We start from the raw sequence: 20,636 nt of genomic DNA, 5'->3' as shown, positions 1-20,636 counted from the left end.
ACAGTTAGAACTGAACATGGAACAACAGACTGGTTCCAAATAGGAAAAGGAGTACGTCAAGGCTGTAGATTGTCACCCTGCTTATTTAACTTATATGCAGAGTACATCATGAGAAATGCTGGGCTGGAAGAAGCACAAGCTGGAATCAAGGTTGCCGGGAGACATATCAATAACCTCAGATATGCAGACGACATCACCCTTATGGCAGAAAGTGAAGAGGACCTAAAGAGCCTCTTGATGAAAGTGAAAGAGGAGAGTGAAAAAGTTGGCTTAAAGCTCAGCATTCAGAAAACGAAGATCATGGCATCTGGTCCCATCACTTCATGGCAAATAGATGGGGAAATAGTCAAAACAGTGTCAGACTTTATTTTGGGGGCTCCAAAATCACTGCAGATGGTGATTGCAGCCATGAAATTAAAAGACGCTTGCTCCTTGAAAGGAAAGTTATGACCAACCTAGACAGCATATTAAAAAGCAGAGACATTACTTTGTCAACAAAGGTCCATCTAGTCAAGGCTATGGTTTTTCCAGTGGTCATGTATGGATGTGAGAGTCGGACTGTGAAGAAAGCTGAGTGCCGAAGAATTGATGCTTTTGAACTGTGGTGTTGGAGAAGACTCTTAAGAGTCCTTTGGGGTGCAAGGAGATCCAACCAGTCTATCCTAAAGGAGATTAGTCCTGGATATTCATTGGAGGGACTGATGTTGAAGCTGAAACTCCAATACTTTGGCCACCTGATGTGGAGAGCTGACTCATTTGAAAAGACTCTGATGCTGGGAAAGATTGAGGGCAGGAGGAGAAGGGGATGACAGAGGATGAGATGGTTGGATGGCATCACTGACACAGTGGACGTGGTTTTGGGTGGATTTTGGGAGTTGGTGATAGACAGGGAGGCCTGGCGTGCTGCAGTCCATGGGGTCGTAAAGAGTCGGACACGACTGAGCGACTGAACTGAACTGAATGGACCAGTGACTACTGTGTGGCTCCCTGGTCCTCCCCCTTGTGAATGGGAGTGCCTATTGGGTGTTCCATTCTCAGTTGCATGCTGGGTATGTGTGGAGAAGATGAGTTATTTTTTCAGTCCGTGGGTCTCTGAATGATGTGAAGCCACACCTGAGAAGCTTCACGAGGGACTGCACCTGAGAAGCCTTAAGCACATCTAGACCTGAGCCAGATCAGGAGATCCAGGACCTATGGTTTGATGACATGATTGGAGGAGATCTTGATAGTTGAGGGAGGAGTAGTCAATTTTTCAAATAAGAGAAATGTGAATTGGTAGGGCCAAGGGGAAGACTGTGGTTCCTCATTATAGTAATAGGCCCCAATAAATTGTGCCCTATGGTATCCATGCCCCTGGGTACACAATGACTTTATACTCAGCCATAAGACTTACTTTGATTAGTGGAACATCATCACATGTGATGCAAGTAGAGGCTTAAAAGTGCTTTTACACTGGTCTTTGTCTTCTTGGAAGCTGCCCTGAGATCACCGTGCTGTGAAGAAATCTAGTGAAGGACCATGTGGAGAGATTAGCCCAGTCACCTAAAACTGTCCCAGTTTAACCCTGAACCCAACCAACCCATCAGCTAAATGTGGCTTCATGAGTTAGCCCAGGCCAATAAAGAATGGCCCTAATACTCACAGAATCATGAGATATAGTAAATAATTGTTTTAAGCCATTAATTTTGGGATGGCTTATTATGTAGCAGTAGATGACAAATATAGGTGTTTATTACTAAGATTCCAGCTATTTCTAGTAAATTATAGCAAAGGAGGATGCAGTACCTTGGGTTACATGGATTTCTGAAAGTCATCGATACTATCTCCATACCTTTGTGTACAAGTTGAAGAACTAATGATGGAGAGAAGATAATGTATTATAGGTATGTGACACATTATCTCCACAGCTGTATATAAAGATGCTGAATAATAGATGAAGTCCTTGATGAACGTGTGGCAGAATGGAGGAATGAGAATGGGAACAGGGAGATCTGGTGCAATTATAATTCTAAAACTTAACTTTGGGCAAGTTATTTAGCATCTCAAAATATTTGTTTCTGTACCTGTGAAATAAGAGTTACATTGTATATTTTATGTGATTACCATAAGGGTTAACAGAGATAATACGTATAAAAATATGCTGTGCAATGCCTGGCACATGGCCCGTGTTCTTCTGGAGTTGAGTTGGCTCTCTTCACTATGTAACATTTCACTGAGGAATCCACTTGGACCTTGGCCATGGGATAGTGGAGCAACAATTTCAGGATTAGGAAAGCTGGGGAAACTGGGTCCATGATAGCAGGGATAGGGAGCTATAAGCCAACTCCAGGGATAGGGCAGGCTTTCTGAGCTGATTTGTCTTCAGGGGTCTTTTTTATGTGCTTTCATTGATTTTTTTTAGCAGCACATTGTGTACCAGCTGAGTCTTTGGAATACTCTTCCTCTCCCACTTGTCAAAATAACCTGTTCTTAGTCCCATTTCCTTCAGGTTCTGCTGAAGTACCTCTTTGTCTTACAACTGTTCTTGAAATATGAATGCCACTCAGATGTAGAGTCAGTAAGCTGTCTCTGACACAACCCAGGACACACAAAAGAAGATACCCCTTTTGTGAGAAAATGGTGATCTTCTGGATTGTCAATGTTATCAACCCAGACAAAGGCAATGTTTAATTACTCAGATGGTATGGTCTCAAAAAATGTAGAAGAGGACGCAGCTGGGCACTACATTTAGGACATTTCTATCTATCTATCTACCTATCATTTTTTGTCATACCACATGTAGAATCTTAGTTCCCTGACCAGGGATCAAACCTATGTCCCCTGCATTGGAAACGCAGTGTATTAACCACTGGACTGCCAGGGAAGTCCCCCATTTAGGACAATTCTAAAACAAGGTACCAGGGGAATTCTTGGCCAGTTGGGAGGGCACCATGGCTACCAATGAGTTGCCTACTTGAGTCTAGTACCTACTTGAACTCTGTTGGCCTTTGGGGTAGTTTGTGATAGCAAGAAATGATCACTATGGTGCACTGGGGAAAAAAAAGTTAATTACCGTCAAAACATAAAATGGTGGAAGAAAAAAAGTAGAAGCTCTTCCAGCGCAGGGAATGAGAATAATTCTTAAGTCCCCTTGAGAAGGAAATTCATCCATTACAAAGTTCCTCAAAATAATGTTCATGACACATGGGAAACTTGGGAGGGGGAGAGTGGATACTTTATCAACAACCTTTTATTTTCCCGCTGACCCACTTGCTGATTTTCAGGCTGGTCTTGAGTTATAAGTCTTTGGTTTCCTTTTGTTGATTTTGTTTTTGAATTTCCATTTGTTAAGCAACTTTTAATGCATCAGAGGCTGTGCTAGGTATTTTATTAATTAATTAAAGTATTCATTTGTTTATCTGGCTGCGTTGGCTCTTAGTTGCGGCACTCAGGATCTTCACTGTGGCATGCAGGATCTTTCCTTGCGGTGCACTGGCTTCTCTAGTTGGGGCCTGTGGGCTTAGTCGCCCCACAGCATGTGGGATGCTAGTTCCCCCACCAGGGATCAAACTTGTGTCCCCTGCATTGGAAGGTGGATTCTTAACCACTGATCCACAAGGGACATCCCTGTGCTAGGTATTTTAACATCTGTTTTTCCGTTTGATCCTCACAACTACTCTACTTTGGAGATGTTTTCCACTTTATAAACGATTTGACTTAGAAAGATTTGAAAGCAAGTTTGCTTGACTGTGCTTTTGTTCATTCCCTGCAGCATGGTGGTAGGTAGGGCAGCCCCAAGGCCTTCAAGTCAAGAACAATTACACGAATCTTTGGGAGAATGAGTCTCATCTCCAGTTAGATTCTGGTTTTACTTCCTCATGTACTGCTTTGATTACAAAGTGCTTTCTGAAGACTTACCACTACCAGAACTGCTCAAATTCTGCTCTGATTGGGAGCTAATTGGCTTACTCTCATTAATTTTACCTGGTTGAAGCCTTCCTTCCCCTTCGTCTTAGAAAAGGACAGTATTGCTCTATCAAGTCATAAAGACATTATTTTGGTAGACTTTTCATATAAATGTTGTGCTGGTTTTGTCTTTCATAAATTATAGTTCTGTTTTTTCCCCCCTGACTAATATTTTCTATGAGGAACAAGGTTGGGCTTGGGTAAAATATTCCATCACTAACCTTGCTATTATGTGTTGGAAAAAATCTGTCAAGAACAGCTTTAACATTGCTTATAGATATAACTGACCTTGATTTGGTGTTTGTGCATAAAAACTAGTAATGGACTAGTATATCAATCAGTGCTTATAAAGATATAGTCCATACAAACTGAATAACAAAAGGGAAGGTAAGAAAGGAACTATATACAAAGGTATGCGCAAGGTTAAGGAAAAATCTACAAGGGTTGCTGTAGTACCATGGGTACATTGCAACTCACAAGCCTGAATGATCAAAGAAAGTGAGGGTTTACTGAAATTCTAAGAGTACAGCTATATAGAGAAGGCTGCCTGACATAGACAGCCTTTGTTTAGAGAATGGAATCAACCCCCAGTGGCCAGGCCGGGAGGGAATGGGGGACAGATAGTCTAACCTTTCTATCTTCTCATCCTCTCTTCTCCTGCTAATGCCTCCCATTGGCTGAACTCCTCCAGAAGTCAGAGGGAAAGGGAGCTTATTGATGCAGCTCAGACAGTTCAGTCTTCTGAGGGCACAAAGCAGTGGGGAAGAAGTGTGGAGGGGAGATGGAGAAGGCCAAATGGAAGACATTCAACACAGCTGGGATGCAAGATCTGATAACAAATGTTTATGTTCAACCTGAGCTTTCGACCACAGCAAACATTCATGAGAACGGTCTAATAGATCAGATAATAATTTCAGTCTTCAAGAAATGGGAATGTGTTCTGCCTCTGCTTCCTCCAGTCCTTCTTTTTAATTTGTTTCTTAACGATTTGAAACAATTTGTGCATGATCTAACTGCATATACCCCTATTATGAAAAGTATAAAAATAACTATTCTCTATGCTGGTGATATAATTTTATTGTTGCTAACCAGAAATGGCCTCTCTGTCTTACTGGAAAACAGAGTGGCTTGATTTCAACTTCTCTAAATCCCAAATCATCGTTTTTGGCAGGTAATATATTCAATCTAATTGCCTTATATCTAATGCTTATATATAGCCAGCCAACTTTTTCAGCTACTTAGGGGACATCTCGCAACCATTTTCCTCTGGTGGTTTCACTAGAAAATTATGCTACTTAAAAGCAGATATTTTTTGGGTGCATTATTGATATTTGTTTCTGAGGCCCAGGGGATTGGTAAAATCTATTTTGAAAATGTTTTCAGGTACAAAGTGTAACATGCATTCCTGTTCAATATATTTTGGTTGAATGAAAGAGTGAGGGGATTTACTTTGTAACTTTGATTTTTATCTTTCTTTCCTTCAGCTGTTTTTAGAAAACAGTTTTTGCAAACCATCTTGAAGGAAATTTTAGTCTTGCTAAAATTCAGTGATAGATCCTCCACTGAAAATCCCCACATGGAGGCTGGGGTGGCTGGCTATTTGGATCTTGATTGCGTGCGTGTATGTTCAGTCACTCTGTCATGTCCAACTCTTTATATCCCATGGACTGTAGTCAGCCAGGCTCCCCTGTCCATGGGATTATCCTGGCAAGAATACTGCAGTGGGTTGCCATTTTCTCCTCCAGAGATCTTCCTGACCCAGGGATCAAACCTGAGTCCCCTGTGGCTCCTGCATTGGCAGGCAGATTCTGTACCACTGAGTCACTTGGCAAGCCCTTGGATCTCAGTTAGGAGCCTTCATTTACTGTAAAGGAAGAGAGACTTCCTTGAGTTGATCTCCTGCCCCGTGGATTGTTAAGGTGTATGGAACTCTCCTTTATTACCATTACAGATTTCATGCAGCACATACTCTTGTCAAATGTTAAAATTTGGACATTTCTGCTGCCTAGTGCCTACCAAGAGCTTAATAAGATAGGTGAGCAATTCTGATTGACACCTAAAGAATGCACATTTCTTTCATTATTCTAGATTGATACTGTCCAATAGAACTTTCTGCAATTATGGAAAAGTTCTATAATTGTGTTGTACAACATAATAGTCACTAGCCTTGTGTGGCGATTAAACATTTAAAATATGATTGTCAAGACTGAAGAAAGGCATTTACAACTTTAAGTTTAATTCCAATTAATTTAAATTTAAAATCAGCTATACTTCAGGAATTCTCTGGTGGTCCAGTGGTTGGATTACTGCCACCGAGGGTGCAGGTTCAATCTCTTCTTGGGGAACTAAGATCCCACAAGCCATGTGGCATGGCCAAATAAAAGTTAAAATCAACTATACTTCAATTTAAAAAAATACCCTAAGAGGAACAACAAAAAATTAAAACTGAGGGAAACAAAAGAATTTATTATGTGCCAGGCTCTGCTCTATCTCAACTAATCCTCATAATAATCCTCTGAAGGAAGTACTACAATCAGCATTTACAAATAATTTGTTTCTCATTAATCACAGCTGAAATTGACAAGAGTAAAATTACACCAAATGTCTTGGGTAACTGATTTCAGAAATGATTTAACACTTCTTAGATGCATTGTTCCTTAGCTTTTGCTTTCTATTTCAACTTTCATATATATATATTTTGAGAAAAATAAAAAATTCAAAGTAAACTTAGTGGCCTACTGAAATAAGCAAATAAATTTAAATAGCCTCGTAGGCTAGAGACTAACATCTTGGGCAGGTATCTTAGATATCCTAGATTTTATCCCTGGATCAAATCTGACTGTCCTTTTGCTTTCAATAGAATAGCATTGTTGAATTGCAAATTTCTATTTTATCATTTATATAGGTGACTTTAAAACATGTTTTCATATTCTTGGACACTCGTCCATCAAAGTATAGAGACAAATTACCCTTCCTTTGAATGTGGGCCTGCTTTAGTGACTTGCTTCTGGCGAATAGAATGTGGAGGAAGTGATGCTGCGTGACTTCTGAGGCTAGTTTATGAAAGACAGCCTGCCTGGCTCTCTCTGTCTCAGCCTGAGCTCCCACATAAGGACTCTGGCTGCTCTCACACTGCCATCCTGAAGTCACGTGGAGAGACCACCTACAGATATCTGAAGAGGACCAGCTGTTCCAGCCCCAGCTTAGAGAACTGCTTAGCTGACTCCAGTCAGTCCCCAGTGAGTCTGTAATAAATGATCACTATCGTTTTAAGGTTGTTGCTCAGTGAGATAACTGGAACAGTCTCGTAGGCAATGATGCAGCAGAAAGCAGTTCTATTAAACTCCCTTGTGTATTCATTGTTGGGTTGTTTTGAGGACAAAGCCTATGACATTAGTTTCTCATAGATCTTAGTATCAGGGAGAGCTGTACTTTCTTGAACAACTACAATCTCTTACTTTTTGCTTTGGTTGCTAGGAAGCTCAAAGTTGAATTCATGACCCGCTTTTTGTAATAAAAAAGGATTGTATTTTTCCTTTAGCCTCACCCTATTATTCCCTTTATCAAGTTTTCTTTTTAACCCCCCCAATGCAGCCTCTTATCCAACCTCTTCAAAAACTGAGTGAAAGTAATGTTGGGCCTTTGCTGAATCAATGTGAGAGCTACAGATCATCTAGTAGATTGATAATGATGGAATTTTGTGACTCTCAAATGGCCTTATCTTATAGGAAGGAAATAGGCCCTGAGAAGTAAAATAACTACTGAGAGATACAGAGCTAGTGAGTAGCAAAATCTTACCCCAGTTGAAGCTGTGTCATACCATCTATTCACCCACGTGGCACCCATTGGTCAGAGGTTTGTTCTTTACACTGGGGGTGGGATGGTGGTAAAAGATAAGTAAGATCTTGCCGAGCGATTGACTGTCAAGATTGTGCCTGGTGGGGCTGATGCATGTCTTTAAACATAAAGGAGTATACAGTTGGAGAATTCCAGTGGTTAGGACTCCACACTTTCACTTCAGGGGGCACAGGTTTGACCCCTGATTGGGGAACTAAGATCCCTCAAGTCATACAGTACAACCAAAAAAAAAAAGCAATATATAGTTGACCCTTGAACAACAGGGGGGTGGGGTTGCTGATTCTGCACAGTCAAAAAATCCACTTGCAATTTATACACATGGTTCCTTATACATGGTCCTCCATGTATATGATTCCTTCTATCTGCAGTTCTGCATTCATGAATTTAACCAACCGTGAATCATGTTGTATTTCCTACTGAAAAAAATTCATGTACAAGTGGACATGCAGTTCAAACTCATGTTGTTCAAGGGTCCACTGTATATCATAAATAAGTAGAATTAAACTTTCAGAGGAATGAGAGATTGCTTCCAAGTGGAGGGTAATGGAAGTTTTCATGAAAGAGTGATTCTGAGCCAGTCCTCGAAGGACAGATGGGATTCACATGTGCAGACACTGGAGAGAGGATGGGGTGGATGATGGAGCAGACTAGCAGCAGTAAGTTCAATGCTGGGAATTCTAGGCTCCGTGGCATTTGGTGGGGAAGATATTTTTGGAAGGGGGCTGTGACACATCTCAAATTATGCTGTGTGAGTACTTGCTTACTCTTCTGTTTAGGGGATCAGCCTTGTCCAGGGGTGTGTGACCTGCACATGTGGGTGGGATTGACCCAGGGAGAGAGACAAATGCTGATTAAAGTTTCCATGTAGCTGATTGCTTAGAAAACTCAACACTTGGGACTGTGTTCTGAGGTAAACTCCTTAAAACCTTTTAGCAACAAATTGCTTTTAGACTTCAGAATCGCAGAGAAAATACTGGAAGAGATTCTACAGCACTGCTCAGCCCTGAAAGCAGGGGCATTTCAGGACACTTGCGAGGAACCCCAAAACACGGTCAACCTTCTTCTTAGACTGCCTTGCATTTCTTGCAGCCTCCTGTGATCATAGGAGCCTGTTATTCCATGGAAATAAACCCAGCAAAGCTAGAGAGTACAACTCTGCAGGGACAGAACTTCTTATTTCTAGATTTCAATTTGTTACAATTGGTAATAGGTGCTCTTCTGAAATTCCACAATTGCCTCTGCAAATAGGGAAATCCCAGGTCACATGGGTAGGAAATCACTAATAGATTGAAAACTTTCCAGACAATTAAAACAAGATCCTGCCACTTGCCTGTAAGTGAAAGTCTAAACAAACCTCCTTTCTTGATTGGGAAAACCAAAGTCAATATCAGATTACAGCAAAATTTAATTTGCCATTCTGTTGCATTCTTCTGGGTCTGTAAAACCCCAACAGGATACCAGAATAGGTGGATGACTCATAAGAGTTCTAACTTAGAATCCAACTTCTTGAGATGCTTTCCCAAAGGTGCTAAACCAACCAACAATCACAGCTGCTGCATTAACTTTGTATGAAACTTTACCAGCCTATAGGACTTCCCAGGTGGCGCTAGTGGTAAAGAACCCATCTACTAATGTAGGAGATGTAAGAGATGTAGGTTTGATCCCTGAGTCGGGAAGATCCCCTGGAGGAGGGCATACGAACCCACTGCAGTTAATCTTGCCTGGAGAATCCCATAGACAGAGGAGCCTGGCAGGCTACAGTCCATAGAGTTGCAAAGAGTCGGACACAACTGAAGTGACTTAGCATGCACATACAGCCTATAAATCATTTTCATATATAGTATCTCATGTAATCCTCCCCCAAACTCAATGAGGTTTATATCACTCTTTCACTTTTGCAGAAGAGAAAACTGAGACCCAGAGAATTTAAGCAAATTATCCTAAATCTTGGGGTGAACATGTATCAGTGGAAAAGATTTACATCTGGTCTTTGGAATCTAAGTCCATTTGTGTGTTTGAGCAAGGTCTGAGGATGAGAGGCAAGGTTGGGAAGAGTGGATGCAGAGGTCCCTTGGGCCAACATTTGATCATCTGGGGATATCTTTTTGCCAGCCTTCTCTCTGCCTGGGAAGGTAATCAGTTATGGACAGAGGCCCCTCAGATCCAGAAGAGACCACAGCTATGATGGAGTTCAAATCCTTCATTTTTCAGATGTGGAATCTGAGGCCCAGATAAGTTCAATGTCTTGCAAAGATTTACACAGGTAACTGATGACAAAGCTGGGATTGTTATCTAGTTTTCTGTATTTTACTGGAATTTCTGCTACTACACCCAAATGCACTTCCTGCTACATGCTCTCTCCTTTTCACCAGGTAGAAATGTGTTTACAATGAAAGATAATTGGGCACTCTTAGATAAGTGAGCTACTATTAACAATCACTACTATTTCTGCAACACCTGTGATATGCAGGTTCTCTGCCAGATCCTTCACATGCATTATTTTGAATCTTCACAACAATTCTGCAAAGTATGTATTATTATATCTGTAAGGAGATGGAGACCAGGGTTCAGGAGGGATTTGCCAAGGCAATACTGAGTTTATACTCTTTAGACTGTGGAGTGCAGCCTCTGTAAGAATTTCTGTCTTGTCCTAGAAAACAGAAATGTCTGAACTTTTTTTTTAAATGGTCAAGTATCATTTTTGGAAAATCATTAAAATTATCTGTGTTTATTCCTAGGATGTATCTGATGAAAAAGTGAGATAAGGGAGATGAATTAGTTATCACTTTCAAACACTTCTTAGAAGTCTCGATTAATAAGGATTTCTTTTTATTGTGAAGCAAATCCAACATTTAAAAAAGACTGTAATTCAAGTCATATGCTTAAGTAATTTCTTGAGAAGAGAGACAGGATTTTTTCAAAACCCCTATTCATCTAGAGTGCTAGGGACAGAGCTCTAGAGGTTCTTTTGTATTAATTATTCTTCCCTCAAATTATCTTACCTTTAGGAGCACTGAGCAAATTCATCATTTATATTTCAGTTGGAGTACTTTGACACACCTGCTTTCCTCTTAGCATCTGTGATATGCCTTCCAAATTTTGTTTTAAAAGAGCATTTTAAATGATATTTTTAATTTTCTGAGAAACCACCATGCTGTTTTTCATAGCAGGCAGGCAGTTTTTTATTACTACCACATTGTATAAGGATTCCAGCTTCTCCTTGCCCATCCCAGCCCCTGTCTGCTTTTGTTTTGCTTTTATGGTAGCCCTCCTGACAAATGTGAGGTGAAATCTCACCGTGTGTTTTTTTTAATAATTTTTGTTGGAGTGTAGTTGCTTTACAATGTTGTATTAGTTTCTGCTGTACAGAAAATGAATCAGACATACATATATATCTATATATCCCCTCCTTTTTGGATTTCCTTCCCATTTAGGTCATCACAGAATACTGAGTTGGGTTTCCTGAGCTACACAGCAGTTATCAATTTTATGCGTATTTTCAATAATGTATATATGCCAATCACAATCTCCCAATTCATCCTATCTCCCCTTCCCCTCTTGGTGTCTTTACATTTATTCTCTATGTCTGTGTCTCTATTTCTGTTTTGCAAATAAGATCATCTATACCTTAAAAGAGCATTTTTTTTAAACTTGGAAAGCTTTGAGGAAATGGAGAAATTTAAGTACCATCCATCCAAGGAAGGGTTTGGAACACAGATGGGGAGCTTGGAATTGCTTGTTACTTAAAACCAGCAGGGAAGGTTGCCAGAAAATGGGAAAATAGAACTGACAGGGAGCTGGGAAAGTATCAATGTGAAATTCCTCAATTTCCATTTTCCCCCCGACCCCTAATGGCTATTGCTGGCCAGTGTGCTGCCAAATCCTGATACAACATAGGTGGCTAATTACTGGCTTCAAGTTCTGACCTTCATCAGGCAGTGCACAGAGGTGTCATGATGTGTCTTGAAGTCTGACTCCAAACACTATACTTCTGTCATCTGACTCCATTCCTTTTCACATGGACCCTCTGCTTCCATCTCTACAACTGAGAATGGTCGCATCTTAGATTGCTCTCACAAAACTGGGAGAAGAGTCTTCCCCAAAACAGCTGGTACTGCAGCTTCAACGTCATTGTGATGATGCCTCTTAGTCCGCTGTCACACATTTAACTTGGTTTCTGGTCCTTTGACTTGTATTGCCTGACTCCAGTGCCTGGGGGTTTCCTGATTCCTGACTGCTGGCTTGGTTTTTAACCTTCATACTTAATCTTGACTCCTGATATGTATCTGATTGCTGACTGTTCATTTGGCTAGAGCCCTTTTGACTTGTCCCATCCCCAGCCCCTACCTGTGATTCTTAGATTGGTTTTCTCCCTGGCTTCCCACCCTGGATCTGGGATCCAATGATTCTCATCAGCACCAGTCCTGACTCAATAGGGAGATTCAGTCCCATTGAGCAGCCAGGTAAACACAAGGACTGTGGAACGAGTTGACAGCCTTACATTATCATTTAGCACCTGGCACAGATCTCAAGGTCTTTCTGATCATGGAGTTGCTTTTACATGTTATAAGGGTTCAAAGGACGCTTAAACAGAAGAAATCTTTTATAATCAAGGGGGCAATAGTTGTTATTCTTTCCAGTTGTTGAGTTAGCTATGCCTCTATAAATTGTAACATAGTATTTCAAGTTTTATTGCATTCCTGCAGTGTCCTGAAATTGGGGTCAGACCACCTCTCCAAAGAAGACCAGACATGTTCCTGTGTTGCAGAATATTTGATAGAGTTCATGGGTGATAATTTCTATGGCTCCTTCCTCATTCTAAAAGTGAACAAAATTCAGGCTCTGCACAGAGCCTAGATTTTTGAAATAACTTTACTGTGTAAAATCCCAATTTACCTCAATAGGCTACTATTAAAGGAAGGACAATTTACCATCCAAAATAACTAACCCAAGTCAAGGTCCTTGGTTGGGAAACAAAACTTACTATCTGATCCCCACAAAGCTCTGGCATTTTGTCTTACAGGTTTGTTTAAAGTATGCGTGCTGCTGCTGCTGCTAAGTCGCTTCAGTCGTGTCCGACTCTGTGCGACCCCATATAAGTACACATGACCTTGGGTAATTTCTTGGGCAAACAAACCCAAGATTAATTTCTCTCCATTTTCTGGAAATATATAGAAGCTTTTGCAAGTGAAGGGTAGGATGGGCTCTCAAATATCAATTCTTTTAGACCATTGTTCTTAAGAACTCACAGTAAGCTTGTTTCTGAAATTATAACTGACCATGACAGATACGTTGATGAGTCAACATCATCTCTTAAAAAGCTCATTATAGTTTTAAGGGCATGTTATCAACCACATTTCTAGCCAAAATCAAGCAATTTTAGGCATGGCTCTTAGTTTTCCACAGTGTCATCCTTTACCCCGTACTTGTAGCTGCTTTCTGAGCCATAGGGGTTGGTGGGGTCAGGAATTCTGACCTCAGGAAGGATTTGAGACAGTGCTTGGCAATTCCATGACACATGGAATTGTCCTTTCCCGTCATCTAACTGGCATTGACTGGATCAAAAATAGCACTATTCCCGGTTTATGTTGAAATTCTCTGCTGTCCTTTGAAATTCCAAGCAGAGATTTCCTCCTATTGTGTAACTCGAGAAGTCTGATAAAGTATTATGTTCTGTGTTCTGTTTCTGGAACTCTCTCTTTACAGAGGCCACCTATGCACATTCTAGAGTTGCCTGAATGACAGTTGCTGGATGATGCAACAGAGGCCACAAGCCAAGTCCGTGTGGCAATAAAACACACTCTAAAGGAACAGAGGCAGAGATAAGTAGAGGCCATTCTAAGAGGGATGAAGCCACAACTCAACGGATCCATCACTCAGACAACCAAGGTCATAGGGAGCGGAATAGGAACACCAAGAAACAGCCCCTGATAAACCAGTGCAGTAATTGGAAGTGTTTCTGACGATGTGAAGCAGGGCTCTGGAGGCCTCCGGGGTGAGATAAGGCAAGCAATCAACATGTCAAGGTAATTTGTTAGCAGTCCTGGCTTTGGGTCGAGGTGTGTAAACCTGCCCGCTATGATGTATGAAGCCTGCTAACCTGAGGAGACTTGGCTGTAGAAGGACAATAGCAAAGGGGAGCCTGCTTGGAACTGACAAGAGGGCCACCTGTACCTGGCAATGTACCATCTGTTCCAGGGAAGGCAGACCCTGATTATAAAACATGACACAGACGAAGGGGAAGTGTGGCCTCCAATAGGACCGTAGTGTATTTCCTGCCTTTCTCTGATCTTGCTGAGAAATTGTTATGGACTAATGCTCTCAAACCGGAGAAGGCAATGGCACCCTACTCCAGTACTCTTGTCTGGAAAATTCCATGGATAGAGGAGCCTGGAAGGCTGCAGTCCATGGGGTCGCTAAGAGTCAGACACGACTGAGCGACTTCATTTTCACTTTTCACTTTCATGCATCGGAGAAGGAAATGGCAACCCACTCAGTGTTCTTGCCTGGAGAATCCCAGGGACGGAGGAGCCTGGTGGGCTGCCGTCTATGGGATCTCACAGAGTCGGACACGACTGATGCGACTTAGCAGCAGCACCAGCAGCAATGCTCTCAAACAGCTGCAAAATAGGAATGAAGGCTTTAGTGAAGGTTCCTCAGTGTAGGCCAAACAGACATTAACTATAACTATCTGAACTCACACCAGCTGAGCACGGCCCTCACCCTCTCACTGAGCCCACACAGACTGTATAACACCTACCCCATTGTTAATCTCACACCTCTGTGCATTTCTCACTGACCTGCCAAGCTCACACTAACTAAAACTCTCTCTTCACCGTTTCAGGGATTTGACATCTGCCAGACCAACCTAGATAGCATATTCAAAAGCAGAGACATTACTTTGCCAACAAAGGTCCGTCTAGTCAAGGCGGTTTTTCCAGTAGTCATGTATGGATGTGAGAGTTGGACTATGAAGAAAGCTGAGCACCCAAGAATTGATGCTTTTGAACTGTGGTGTTGGAGAAGACTCTTGAGAGTCCCTTGGACTGCAAGGAGATCCAACCAGTCCATTCTGAAGGAGATCAGTCCTGGGTGTTCTTTGGAAGGAATGATGCTAAAGCTGAAACTCCAGTACTTTGGCCACCTCATGCGAAGAGTTGACTCACTGTAAAAGACTCTGATGCTGGGAGGGATTGGGGGCAGGAGGAGAAGGGGAAGACAGGATGAGATGGCTGGATGGCATCACTGACTCGATGGACATGAGTTTGAGTGAACTCCAGGAGTTGGTGATGGACAGGGAGGCCTGGCATGCTGCAATTCGTGGGGTTGCAAAGAGTCGGACGTGACTGAGCAACCGAACTGAACTGAACTGATGTTCTGCGGTCTGATGAGATCACCCAAACTGTCTTACTGACTTCACATGGATTATCTACTGATGGGAAAGCTCTTGCTTTCTGTAATACCTATTTTCCCATGTATTCAAGGTTGTGCTATACATGCAGCTAAGTGACCATGTTTCTCAGCCTCCCTTGAAGTTACATTTGGTTATGTAACTAAGTCTGGCCAATGAGCCCTAAACAAAACTTGTTGGGTGGGACTCCTGAGAAGGTTTCTTGAAATGAGACAGAATGCTGGGCTCTTTTGCTCTTAGTTTTTGTATTTTCGACCTCCCCCTCAGTTTTGAAAACATATTATGGTGGTCAGATCTCATCTGTGGTCTTGTGACGTTGAGAATAGAAGTCACCTAATAAGAATGGTTGGTTCATAAGTTAGAGGAGACCTTGGTCCTTGATGACTTTGTGAAACTACAATATTACTTCTGGGCCTTCTGTCTTTTAATTTCTTTATGTGAGACAATGAACCCTTAGTTTTGCATAAGTCACTGTATTTGGATCTCTGCTACTATGACTGAAGGCAGTTCTTACTGATACAACCCCTTCCCGTTCTTTCGGGCTCACACTGACTACACATGTACTTACCTTCCCCCCTTGCCAGTGTGTACTCTGCATGTTATCACTTGACCATGATGTTGCATAAGTGAAACAATCATCTTTTCTTTTAATGCCTAGATGAGTCTCTGCATTTTCCTTTTTACTTATCCCAGTGCATAAACCACGTTGGACCAGAATCTCTGAGGTACGTAAAAACCATTCTTTACATGTTAATGGAGACAAGCTAAACCAGTACAACACGGTTGTACACAGAAACCAATAGGAAGGTAGCGCAGAGAGACTTGAGATCAACAGTTTCTCCTCCCCTGAGCCAGCACCAAATCATATCTTAGTGCTACCTCTGCTGTCATAGAGGGTAGGATGGTGCCCTTGAGGGCCACCACTAGAGAGTCTGTGCCCCACAATGGAAGATGCTGTGTGCTGCAACCAAGACCTGACACTGCCAGATAAATAAAGAAATAAATATTAAAAACAAAACAAAGGTAGGGAGATGGCAGCTGGAAAGCAGGAAGGAAAAAGACAGGCTTACCAGCACCACCCACCCCATAAAGGGGTGTCATGTGAATGGTGCCCCCTGGAGGGGTGCAGCAGCGGTCCCAGCTCATTCCCACCTCTACCATCTCAGCTGCTATCAGATTCCTTGGGGACTGGCTGGGTGAAACTGCTCTGGTTCCCTTCCTCCTTATTCTTTTCGCAAATGCCCTGTCTCCAGGCTTCAGCACGTTGGAGCAGGGGAACGGGTCTCCTGAGAGGACAAGTGTTCAGATGAATGACTTTTCTGCTAAGGACTCTTCAGGCTGTAAAGAGTAAGACTGAGGAGGGTGTGACTGACATCTCTTGATAGGAAGAGTGGTTGTTTTTGTTCAGTTGCTAAGTCATGTCTGACTCTGCAGTCCCATGGACTGCAGCTGGCCAGGCTTTCCTGTCCTTCACTATGGCCCAGAGTTTGCTCAAACACATGTCTATTGAGTCGGTGATGTCATGCAACCATCTCATCCTCTGTAACCCCCTTCTCTTCCTGCCCTCCATCTTTCCCAGCATTAGGATCTTTTCTAATGAGTCGGCTCTTTACATCAGGTGGCCAAAGTATAGGAGCTTCAATTTCAGCATCATTCCTTCCAATGAATATTCAGGGTTGATTTCCTTTAGGATTGACAGGTTGGATCTCCTTGCAGTCCAAGGGACTCTCAAGAGTCTTCTCCAGCACCACAGTTCAAAAGGATCAATTCTTTGGTGTTCAGTCTTGTTTATGGTCCAACTCTCACATCCATACATGACTACTGGAAGTGATTACCTTGGCATAAAAATCACCTTTTCTTGTTCCATCAGGACTAGAAAGCATGACTAGAAACTTTAAAAGCAGTATATTTAGGATAAAAGTGAAAAGAGATTGCCTTAAACAAGGAGTTATTGTCTGGTCTCTACACGTCTAGGCCATTGTTCTCAACTAGTCGAGCGCCCAGAACGACTGGAGGATGCACCTACATGAGCCCTTTCATGAGACTCTTGATGAGTGGCTGTGACTGGCAGGCGGGGGAGGGTCTATGACTCTTTGGAAACTTCAAAGTTGTCTCCCAGATTTGGAATTCAAGGGTAGTCGCATGTCTGAGTCATGGTCATCTGCTCATTTTGCTCTTTATAGATTCCATTGGGACTAGCATTTACACAGTCATTTCTTAGAAAAATAACTCATGTTAATTATTTGATAATGGATTTCCTATGTTCTTCGCCTCAGGGGTCCCTTCTTCCCACCCTACCCATCTCGGCCTCTGGATATTATTTTCATGTTAATCACACATAACAAAGAAGGTGTTGCTTCAGGCCTTCATTCCTTCCAGTCTGTCCCTGTTGTTACCCATTGGTAGGGACAGGTCACTTATCACATGTGAGTTTCTGTTTTGTCATTTGTAAAATGAAGGCCCAAACATGCCCTGAGGATAACTAACTTACTTGGGATTGACATATACACACTTCTATATTTAAAATAGATAAACAATAAGGACCTACTGTATAGCACAGAGAACTCAATATTCTGTAATAATCTAAATGGGAAAGGAATTTGAAAAAGAATAGATACATATATATGTATAACTGTATCAGTTTGGCGTACACCTGAAATCAACACAACATTGTTCATCAACTCTATTCCAATGAAAATAAAAAAAAGACACAAGGTAACCAGTGAAAGCCACTCCGTCTGTGTCTGACTCTTTGTGATCACATGGACTATACAGTCTATGAAGTTCTCCAGGCCAGAATACTGGAGTGGGCAGCCTTTCCCTTCTCCAGGGGATCTTCCCAACCCAGGGATCAAACCCAGGTCTCCCACATTGCAGGCAGATTCTTTACCAGCTGAGCCACCAGGGAAGCCCATGGCAGGGAATCAGTGGCAGAGTTCAGGCCTGCACTTAGGCCTCCTGAGCCCCCTCCTCACATCTTTTCCCATGACAACAATAACTCCCAGCTTGTTGTGGAAATCAGATTAGATGATGTGCTGAAAGGCCTTTTATGCTCTGAGAAGTGACATGAAGAGTTTTGTGATTATTGCTAGGGATTTATGCTCCCTAACAATCCTAGTGACAGAGTGAGGCCCTTGCTCTTAGAGAAAATTACTTTCCTTCACTGTTTTGCTTCTCCCACAAACCTCAGGGGAATGGCTTTTAAGCTTTTGAAAGAGTCAACTAATATGAGATTTTAAACTACAGCTGATGAAGCTTCTATTGGCTTTCCCCAGTGTCTGAATCTTCTCTGATCTCTCTGTAAGCTAGAGTTAGCTCTCTGCTCTGCCTCTAGAGACCATGGTAATAATATCATCCCTTTTAGGTATAGTATCTGTGTATGTATGTGTATATGTGTGTGTGTGTGTGTATGTGTGTGTGTGTGTGTGTCTGCTAAGAGTCACAAGGATCCCTCCTGTGTTCCTATTTTATTTTTACGTGACTCAGAGCCAAGCTCATATTTTGTTGAGTTTTATACAAATACAAACTCTCTAGTGAGGAAGATCCTGAAGAAAGAACGTTTTGAAGAGATAGAGGCAAAGATGATTTTAGAGTAGGAGGAGTGTTCTTTGGAGGAACTTTCTTAAGAACCAGTCTTTGGGGACTTCCCTGGTGGTCCAGTGGCTAAGACTCGGCACTCCCGGTGCAGGGGGTCGAGGTTAGCTCCCTGGTCAGAGAACTGGGTCCTGCATGCTGCAACTAAGACCTGGTATAGCCGAATAAATAAAAACATATTTTAAAAAATTCAAAAGAACAGTCTCTGGAGGAAGATAAAGTGTTGGATCACATCACCAATTCAGTGGACACAAACTTGGGCGAATTCTGGGAAATGGTGAGGGACAGGGAGGCCTAGTGTGCTGTAGTCCATAGGGTTGCAAATAGTTGGACACGACTTAGTGACTGAACAACAACAACAGCAAAGAAGATACAAAGATGGAGTCATTCTTGTCCCTGAAAGGATCAACAGTGTCCACGGTGGTGGGGACCTTAGCCCTGACCTCCCGGACTGACCAGTGCGGATGTAGGACACATGTGATGGTGTTCCCAGCTGTGGTCCTGAGCCCTGGACCTCTCAGAGGGCCTGGTCCTTCCTGTGCCTGCTGGAGACAGGTCCTCCCACTTCTGCCTCAGGGTCTGGGGCTATCCTGCTGGTGTCTACACTGAGGCTCTTCCCTCTCTCTGTCTGATCCAGGAATACTTCAGAGAGTCTAAGGAATTCTCAAGAGCAATGAGCTTCTTTAAGAGGGTTTGGTCACTAGAAAAAATAGAGTTGTAGGATTTTTAAAACCAAAGAGGGCCTCAGAAACCCATGAGGACATGGAGGCCCAGAGAGATTAGATGATTTGTTCAAGATTTTATCGCACAACAGTATCTGTGTTAGGATGATAATGCAGGTTTCTTGATTTCTAAATAAATGCTCTTTTCTACTGAATCTTTTATATTCAGGAAGGAGACATTCTTTTGATAAATGACAGTAGGAGAGTTAGGGCAGATTCAAGAATTATCTATCATCTGGCTGTAGTAGCCACTCTGAGAGAAAATAGCTCAGTTAGTTTTAAGACACTGTCGTGCTCATGTACTCAGTTGCTTCGGTCATATCTGTCTCTTTGCAACCCTATGGGCTATAGCCCACCGGTCTCCTCTGACCAAGGAATTCTCCAGGCAAGAATACTGGAGTGGGTTGTCATGCCCTCCTCCAGGGGATCTTCCCAACCCAGGGACTGAACCCATGTCTCCTATGTCTCCTGCATTGCAGGTGGATTCTTTTCCCACTGAGCCACCTGGGACACCCGAAATGCTCAGCTGTGCTAGCATCACAGGACACATAGTTAGTATTATCTCTTCATAGCCACGTGCATGCTAAGTCACTTCAGTCACGTCCAATTCTTTGGGAACCTATGGACAGTAGCATGCCAGGCTCCTTTGTCCACGGGATTCAGTCCATACAGTGAATTCACCTATCATGGACGTTATAAAGAATGCATGTTCTCACCCACTGATGTGTTAGAGCTGATTCTACTAGCTCATGAGAATGGATTGTTATTCAGAAATTATTGTGAGCCTGTTGTGAAGTCACTGACAGCTTGAAATCAGTCATGATGGGAATACTTATACCACGGAGATGAGCAAATACTATAAATTAGGACCTATTTTTTTTTTTTTTAATCAGAGAGCCTTTTTTTCTGGCACAACAATATCTTTGCCACACGAGAAGTTCCACTATCCAGAAATAATCATTGTTAATTTTCTTATGTAAAACATCAAAAAAATGATTATTTGTACTCTGATACATGTGCATGTTATTATTTTAATTCATTTATAGAAAGAGAATAAGGGACTTCCCTAGTGGTCCATGAAGACTCTGCACTTCAAATGCAGGGAA

General features: G+C 42.2%; 1 long non-coding RNA gene across 1 annotated transcript in view; it reads left to right on the top strand.

Annotated features, from left to right (window-relative positions):
- Positions 1-14,729, top strand: part of LOC104993553 — a 30,595-nt gene extending 15,866 nt beyond the window's left edge. The window contains exon 3 of the long non-coding RNA XR_825845.1: positions 14,648-14,729. This is a non-coding gene — a long non-coding RNA (uncharacterized LOC104993553). The remainder of the gene's footprint in view (positions 1-14,647) is intronic.
- Positions 14,730-20,636: the final 5,907 nt, after the last annotated feature.

Source organism: Bison bison, unplaced genomic scaffold (assembly GCF_000754665.1).
Source record: "Bison bison bison isolate TAMUID 2011002044 unplaced genomic scaffold, Bison_UMD1.0 scf7180017864240, whole genome shotgun sequence".
Classification (NCBI taxonomy): Eukaryota; Metazoa; Chordata; class Mammalia; order Artiodactyla; family Bovidae; genus Bison; species Bison bison.
This window is presented reverse-complemented; position numbering and strand designations above follow the sequence as displayed.